This window comes from Cebus imitator, unplaced genomic scaffold (genome assembly GCF_001604975.1).
Source record: "Cebus imitator isolate Cc_AM_T3 unplaced genomic scaffold, Cebus_imitator-1.0 Scaffold56, whole genome shotgun sequence".
In the NCBI taxonomy this organism is placed as follows: Eukaryota; Metazoa; Chordata; class Mammalia; order Primates; family Cebidae; genus Cebus; species Cebus imitator.
The window spans coordinates 3016036-3023224 of NW_016107371.1; the positions used below are offsets into that span (position 1 = coordinate 3016036).

The following is a 7189-nucleotide window of genomic DNA, read 5'->3' on the forward strand; positions in this document are numbered from 1 at the left end:
AGGCTCTTAGCAGTTCCTAGGAGATATCCATATTTCCTAAAGGCTGCCTGCAGTTCCTTTGTAACATGGGCTTTACATCGTGGCTGCTTTTTTCAGTAAGCCAGCAAAGAGAGTATCTAAAACAAGCTAACTAGCAAGGCAAAAATCTTATAAAACTTAGCAGTATCATGGGAATAACATCCCATCACCTTACTATCTCCCTACCTTGTTTATGAGCAAGTCACAGGTTCCACAAAGTCATGAATACCATGAGATGGGGATTATGGGCTACAACCTTAGAATCAGTCCTCTGCACAGTGTCCAACAGTTAGTTGTCTCCGAAGCAACTCCATCGAACCTAGTTTGCAAACAATTGCCTTAGATAGTATTCTCTCTATATAACCTTTTTTTTGGTTGGACTGTGTGTTTAATAGTTTATAGAACATTTTCTTTGGAGTGGGAAAAACTTAAGACATTATCAGTTTTAGTGACTATCTTATAAGGGTAAATGACCCTCCAGGAAGGTTTCAGTATTATGTCTCAAAATGCAGTTCCTAGGACACTTGTCCTCTGATAAAGCTTCTGTGTTTCAATTAAGTTTGTGGAAACAATATAATATAATCCTCTTAGTGAAGCATATTGTCATTACTGTTTGAAAAAACATCCTGCATTCAAGGAATCTATTTAATTGTATTGTATCCAGACTTTTCCAAAGTTATTTGATTAGAGAGCTTTTAAATTACTCAATGGCCTTTAACATTTTGCAGAACCAGTATTCCATGGGTTACACATTGGGAAATGCCTGCATATATAGCTTGACAAGTTTAAAAGGAGGACAAAATACCAAAAAGGGAAATAAAAAACGTAAAAGGGTCATAGTTCAATTTTCCCTACCTAATTAGAAAGTTAGTATTTTTAAAAATGATGACAATATCATGAACTTGGAATGACTCTACACTTTACAAAGAGCTTCATGAGTATCTTAAGACTCTCAGGAGTCTGTTAGATATCACAACTAATTTTTTTCAAAACAGATGAGAAAATGAGGCCTATGACTTGCACAAATCATAAAATTGATAAGGGATAAAGTCAGTATTTTAGTACAGGTTTTCTATCTTCAAATATAAATTTCTGTTACAACATGCTATTACTTTATAAACATGATGAAGTTGAAAATGAGGTTGTTAAAGAATGCCTTTATGTACTACGTGATTTAATTTTTAAGCCTTTATTAAATCAAAGTAATGAAAAACAATGATATAAAAGAGTTAATAAACTGTTATCTTAATGTAATGACTGTAGAAAAAAAGTTATAAATAGAATATCTAAACATTTTTTCTCTGTGTATAGAACATAAACACACATAATTAGGTTAGTTTGCATTTTACAATAGAGATACATGAATGGAAATTTTAGTCAAAGGTTCTAGTCTTTTGATTATTTTTAGTCAGGCCTCATATTTAAGTATGTTTAACTTGTGCCAGTAGAATAATTGAATACCAGAGTTGGATAGGATTTAGTGTGCTTTTTGTGTAACTTCCTATCTGAAGCACTGACCTTCTCTACATCGTGCTGACAAGTGGTACTCTAGCCTTTTCTTTGAACACGTCTTCTGATGGGGTGGTGACGGTCTATGAAGGCAGCAAAACATTATTTTTAGATTTTGACTCTGAAATAGTCATAGATTTGTAGGAAGTTGGAAAGATAGTTCAGTGAGATCCTATATGTGCTTCACCCAGTTTCCTCAATGGTTATACCTTGCATAGCTATAATTAAGAAATTAATACTGGAACAATGTTTTTATACTTCTAGGACATCTTATCACATGTATGGATTCATATAACTACCACTTCTATAAAGATGAAGAACTGTATTACCATAAAGATCGTCCTTATGCTTCCTCTTTCTAATAACATCCTTCTCCTTCTCCACTATCCCTAACGTCTGTCAACCACTAATTTGTTCTTTATGCCTATATTTTTATCAGTCATACAGTATGTGAAATTTTAAGTTTTTTCCATTTCATATAATGCCCTTGAGGTCTATCCTTGTTGTGTGTATAGGTTTTCTCTTATTTCCAAGTAGCATTTCATGGTATGGATATACCACAGTTATTAATGGATATTTTGGTTGTTTCCACTCTTTGGCTGTTATAAATGAAGATATCCTCTTTGGTGAAATTTCTGTTTATATAAAGCATTCAGCCTTTTTTCAGTATAATCTTAGCTGTTGGATTTTTATTGTTGTTCTGTGTTAGTTTGGGCCAGTTCCCCTCTATTTTTTTAGAGTTTTTTCAAAATCATTAATGCTTTTTCTGCATCAGTGGTCACTGGATAAGATCATGTAATTTTTTTCCTTTAACTTGTTAATATGTGGATACATTGATTTTCAAATATTTAACCAGTCTTGCCTTCTAGGAATAAACCTCATTTGGTCATAGAGTATGATTCTTTTTTTTTCTTTTTTGCCATCAGCCTCTCCATTTTTGTCTGAGGACATTGCATATAATTCTTTTTACTGAATTCTGTTTGCTAATATTTTGTTAAGGATTTCTGTGTTTATAATCATAAGGAATATGGACCTGCAGCTCATTTATAGTTTGGCATTTTCTTTTTTGTTTTCTGTTTGTTCCTTCTATTTTCATTTCATTATTTTCTTTACCTTGCCTTCCTATGGGTTATTTGAACGTATTTTTAGAATTGTAAATTGTGTCTCAATTGCCCTATAGTGTTTAAGCATATTTCTTTTTGTAGGTTTTTTGTGTGGTTGCTCTAGGTAATATATTACATGTATACAACTTATCACATTGTATTGGTGTTGACGTTTAACTGGAGTGAAATGTAGAAACCTTAAATCATTTAAATTCCTTTATTTTCTACTTTATCTCTTAATGGACTTGTCTTAAATATTTTCTCTCTATATATTGAAAACCACATCAGACAATGTATGCTCTATACTTCAAGCATCAAAAACATAATTTAGAAAACTCAAGAGGAGAAAGAAAACCCATATTTTTGCTTACTATGTTCTTTATTACTTCTTGATACTTTCAGGTTCCTTCTTTTTTGTTTCTCTTTTGTTTCCAGAACTTCCTTTAGTTATTTTTTTAGGGTACATCTGCTAGTTACAGATTCTCTTTGTTTTCTTTTGTCTGAGAATGTATTTCTCATTCTTTTCTGAGAGATAATTTTATCATATTTAGAATTCAGGTTGACATTTCTTTTATTTTAGCAATTGAAAAATATTGTGCAACTTCCTTCTGAACTCTAAGGTTTCTGATGAGAAATCTGCTCCCATTCAAATTGTTTTTCCCTTTAGGTAAGGCGTTGTTTTTTTCTTGCTGCTTTTAAGATAGTTCATTTTTAGTTTTAGTTTGATTGTGGTGTATCTTGTAGCAGATATCTTTGGGTATTTCTTGTTTAAGATTTTACATAGTTTCTTGATTCTGTAAGCTTATACCTTTGGCCAAATTTGGGACATTTTCAGTCTCTTTTTCTTTGAATACCTTTTTTTTAAAAAGATTTATTCACTTTCTTTTCTCCTGGACTTGCAATAATATGAGTGTTAGCCTTTTTGCTATAGTTTTTTTTAGGCCCTTTTGGCTGTGTTCATTTTCTTTCTTTCTTTTTTTTTTCTTTAGTCTATTTTCTGTATGTTTTTCAGACTGGGTCATTTTTCTTGTTCTGTCTTCAAGTTCACTGAGTCATTCCTCTGTGCTCGCCATTCTATGGTTGAGCCCGTCAATGTGCTTTTTCTATTTCAGTTATTCTTTAGTTCTAAAATTTCCATATGGTTCTTTATGTGTTTTCTAGTTCTTGTTCTAGAACTGGAAAGCCCAGCAATACATTTTTGTACTATTACTAAAGAAAGATATTTTATTATCTTAGTTCTGTACTTTTAAGCTGCAAAAAAATAATATCAAGTGATAAGTATTATCAATAGTCTTAATAGTTTTTAGGACTATTTTCTATATGATTTACCGTTAATTATCTTGTTCTTACAGGGACGCTAATTTTTAGTCATTCAACAAGTGTTTATTTAGTACTTATATTTGACAGTTCTGTTTTGTTTGGTTTTGGTTTTGGTTTTGGTTTTGGTTTTGGTTTTGGTTTTTGGAGATGAAGTCTTGCTCTGTTGCCCAGGCTGGAGTGCAGTGGCGCCATCTCAGCTCACTGTACCTTCTGCCTTCTGGGTTCAAGTGATTCTCTTGTTTCAGCTTCCCAAGTACTGGGATTGAGAGCTACATGATGCCATGCCTGGATAATTTTTGTATTTTTAATAGAGACAGAGTTTCACCATGTTAGCCAGGTAGGTCTCAAACTCCTGACCTCAGATGATCCACCCACTTCAGCCTCCCAAAGTGCTGAGATTATAGGCATGGGCCACTGCACTTGACCTATATGACAGATTTTTGCCAATCAGATGTTTTGCTTTATTTTCAAATGGTTAAACAGCTTATTTTATGGTTTTATTTTCAGAGAAGAAGAAGTACATTTCTGCCTTTTTGGTAGAGAGGCAAGTACAGAGGGAGAAAAGAAATTTTGAGCTGACTTTTCTTACTGTCACATAAAAGTGTTAAGAATTTTTATTTACAGGCTTCATGCTATTTTTTCTCTAATGCACAGATTTGTCAATGCTTTGTTATGGGACAATACTGTATTTCGAAAGGACTACTGGTTTTCTGAGACTCAGATACACTTAGCTTTTTGGGTAGCCATCCAGACATGGGCATAATTATCCCCTGTACTGGTCATCTCTATATACTGAAGTGTGTTTTAATAATATTTTAATTATTTGTGCCATGAAAAGGCTTGGGAAGCACTTCGCTAGTGCACAGGTTAAAGAATGGGGTTCTTTTCTACAAATTGCATATTGTGTGTGTTAGATAATAAAGCCTCATTCTCTTTCATAAATAAGTTTTTTCAAATAATTGTCTCCAGTAATTCTCAAACATCTGATCATAATCATCTGGAAGCCTTGTTAAAATATAGATTGTTAAGCCCACCAACAGATTCTGATTCATTAAGTCTAGAGTGACACCCAAGAATTTACATTTCTAGCATGTTCCCAGTTGTTGTTGATGATGCAATTTGAGGATTGCAATTTAAGAACCATTCATTTACACACAACTTTTTCTACTTTTTCACTTCCCTTGGTTCTTCAGTTTCTTCACTCTTATTTTAATTTTTATCATTCTATCCGATTGTTCTTCCTGTTATCTTTTCTAATCTTCATGGTTGCCAAATCCAGTGCATACTTTTCACCTCCTCATTTCATTTGATATGTAAAAATCATTCAGTATAGTTATTTCTTCTATGTTTAGGAAACTATTTGATTTGGAGAGCTCCCTCTATCTCCCTTCTTCCTTCCTTTTATTCTCTGCATGCTGTTTCTCAATCTTTTCTCTTTTTTTCTCAAATCAAACACTAAATGTTAGAATTCAGTGTGGGTTCTCTTCATACCTTATTTCACCCTCTATTCCTAAATGATCTCACTCCTGTCTGTATGTTAATAATTGCCAATTTGTGTCTCCAGATCAAAACTTTAAGCTTTATTACACTCTGACCAGTTTCTTTCTTATATGTCCACTCGGTTCAAATGATATATCAAAAATCAACCACTACATTTAATACATTTAAGATATACATTTTTATCATTAAATATATCCTGAAATTTATGAGTCCTATAGTCAGTGGCATCATATATTTTATGAAATAGAGTAATTCCCTCTTACCCTTCTCTAACAAGAAGTGTTCTTCCTCCAGTCTTTTCCATCTCATAAATTTTTTCTTTCATTCAGTTGTTAATGCCAGAAATCAGGCAGTTAACTTTGACTCTTTAGTCTTTCTTAACACTGTTATTTCTATCTCAGAAACATCTCTCAGTCCCTCTTTTCTTACCAAGTCTATTGCTATTGTCTTTTTTCAAGCCATAGTTACCTTTCCCAAGGGTTATTGTAAATGCCTTTTAACTTTTGGTGTCATACAACCTAGTCTCTATATAGTACTTAGATTCATCATTTTAAAATGTTCATCAGATCATGTCACCAATTCACTTAAAATCCTTCAATGGTTGAAATTTAAAATCTTTAATATGACATAGAAAGACCTAACCAAGTTGGTCTGTGCTGCCTCACCAGTCTCATTTAGTATTATATTTTTCCTCCTTCTTTTTGGTTCAGAAACCATGGTGTTCCTTCAGTTCTTTCATAGCACCATATTGTCACATCTTTCAGTTCTCATCTTAAACATTATTACTTTAGGGGTGTTTGCTGACCCCAAAGTCTAAATTAGATCTTATTGTACTCTTCCATAGTGTTTTGTATTTTCCTGTATGGCACTGATTTGTTCTGTTTCTCTATCCCTACTCTGTTGTAAGCATATTTCATTGTTTTACCCTTTACAGTACAGCTTAGCATAATACATAGCAAATGGAAGGTGTTCTGTAAGTATTTTTAGAAAAATAAAATATAAATAGAATTTTTAAAGATATATGTACATATATAGACTAAAAGGATATTTAAGGTAAAAAAAATTTATATTTTGAAATACCAAGCAAATAAGTAGCATGCAAGTTTGGGAAATGGTAGATATGCATTCTTAGTTGCCAATTACATAAATTGACAAAATTATTTTTTAATTTACTTTTTATAAGAATAATTTCTGAAAAGTTGAAATATTATTTCAAAAGATTAAGTAATTCATGATGTTTAAGTAAAGTTTATTTTTACTAATATATATTGAATGAATCTGCTTTTTAATTTTCATACAAAGTTAATATTTTATGGAAATAATTTTTTTAACTACCCAAATTTCTTAGGTTTTATTAGCACGATGAAAAATATCATACTGCATTTCAGAAGCGATATTTAATTATTTGGCTTTTTAAAATAGTAGTTATTGACAAACCAATGTAAAATTTGTAAATGTCCCTTAATCTCTGGAGAACAAACTCATGTCTTTAGAGCAGCATGAGAGCAAAAAAAATTAACATGAATAACGGACATAGCTGATAGTCTTTTTATTTTTCAGCATATACATTTTTTTGTTTCTATTTCTGTTTATTAGTAGCTTTTTCTCTTTTTGCAGGACTTTTGCTCTGTAGGGTCGGTCTAGAGTACATAAACCTTATATTATACATTCTATAAATTTTACTCATTTTGAATATTAGCTTTATTTTGGCATATATATATATGTGTGTGTGTGTGTGT

The 7189-nt window shown here is 31.9% G+C and overlaps 1 protein-coding gene across 49 annotated transcripts in view; it reads left to right on the forward strand.

The window, feature by feature from the left end:
• Positions 1-7189, forward strand: part of RIMS2 (regulating synaptic membrane exocytosis 2) — a 688984-nt gene that overhangs the window by 339896 nt on the left and 341899 nt on the right. The window lies entirely within an intron of this gene.